Genomic DNA, 1,637 nt, shown 5'->3' on the forward strand with positions numbered 1-1,637 from the left:
ACTACGGTGTTGTTGTAAAAGAACCAGAATTAAACGAATCGCTTGGCTTTCTGGCGCCAGTGCTCATAATTAACGCCCTTTTATCCTGCAGCACTCCTTCGAGGTAACCGAGGCATGTAGCCATGCATGCTGCCTTCCATGAAAACAAACCCGAATAAACTCCTACCAGGGGCCGCGGCAGAGCGGCAAGCCTAAAAGTCAACCCAATCCAATCTATCAGCCAAGCCAATATTTGTGGCGCGTTGGTCTCGTTGGTTTTCGTCGCGCGGTGCTCCTTTCGACCTTTACTTTTGCGGCAATGTGCGGTTTGTTCGCTCTGTGGTTGCTTGGCTGTGCTACAAGTGTCATCTACGCGCTCGAAAAGACGTTCGTTTGATTCTGAAGCTCTCGTGAAAAAGCTCCGGTGTCGCCTGACCCCCTGCCGAGACATGCTTTGTTGCTTTGGATGAAAGAAGCGGCCATGGTGTTAACACTTGCGAGGTAAGTAACTGTGCTTGAAAATTACTTTCAGGGTGTTGCTGTGGGATGACTAAAGCGCATTAACGCAGTTGTACTCTGTTGCGCTACTTGTTTGCCACGGAGTGGAAATTGCAAGCACTATGCATTATCTGCCGCAAACGTGTTTCTCGTGTTTGTGAAAAAAAGTTGAGACGGTGTGTAGTTGCATGGTGTGAATCTTAAGGCAGTTGCGCGTAGGTTCATAATTACGATAAAACAGAATGCACGAAAAGCATAGTGCCAGGACTGTGTTAGTTTTTCAGTGCTTCGCGACTGAGTTTTTCTTACTTTTCCCTTTGCAGTGTGGATGTGGCCCGGCTACCGAGTGTATTGGTGCCTACATTAATTATGCCAAGCCGTGGAAAGCACAGGTAGGTTGAAAATGTCATATAAAAGTTGTGCATACTTCCACAGCTTATCAATTTATTTATTAGGCTTGCCAAATGGAAGTCTCCTTCCATCCACTCACTACACAGTACTTTGCACTGTGCAGTAGCATTGTTTAGGACAGCTTAACTGTTGTGTTAAATTTGCGAGCTTCAGTCACATTTTTCACTTACTTCCCAATCACTGAGTGCAATGAGCTCTTGCAGTGCTTTGGTATAACTTTGCCAAACATGTTATGCCCACAGGGCTCAATGCTGAGCCAGATAGCAGGATCATATATGGCACCCCTAGAGCCACATGTTCCTGGATTGTGACCAGACCTCTCTTCCTTACTCCTATGCAGCTGTGGATCATCAAATATGCTGTCAGTGCCCTGATGCGTGGTTCATCAGTGAACCCTGTGGGCATTGTAGTTTCGACAGAGATTGTGTTTTGCTGCATCGTTGACAACGTGCAGTATAAGGTGCTCTCGTACTTTATTTTCTTGTCCATACAGTGTGGATGTGACTGACCTAAGCTAGCAGCTATATAGTATCTGCAGCTTACAGCAGCAACCTTCAGGTAAGTTTGAACTACAGTGCAAGTTTGACCCTGTCACATAATGGATACTTTCCTTCTGTTTCCTCTGTGCAGCGGAGGGTATCTAGCTATACTGCAGTGTACTTGTACAATAATGGATAAAAATTTGTGGGATGAGAGTTCTTTGTGAAACATTTTCTCTGTGCTGTTAGCCAGAGCAATTTAATCAAAAG

General features: G+C 45.4%; 1 long non-coding RNA gene across 1 annotated transcript; it reads left to right on the top strand.

Moving 5' to 3' along the window:
• The first annotated feature begins 370 nt into the window (after window positions 1-370).
• On the top strand, window positions 371-1,408 carry LOC149343370 (uncharacterized). Its single transcript, XR_016282706.1, has 3 exons — window positions 371-480; window positions 801-869; window positions 1,382-1,408. It is a non-coding gene; the product is annotated as an uncharacterized LOC149343370 (long non-coding RNA).
• The last annotated feature ends 229 nt before the right edge of the window (window positions 1,409-1,637 follow it).

The sequence above is a fragment of the Amblyomma mixtum genome, chromosome 5 (assembly GCF_055824585.1).
Source record: "Amblyomma mixtum isolate Tamu chromosome 5, ASM5582458v1, whole genome shotgun sequence".
In the NCBI taxonomy this organism is placed as follows: Eukaryota; Metazoa; Arthropoda; class Arachnida; order Ixodida; family Ixodidae; genus Amblyomma; species Amblyomma mixtum.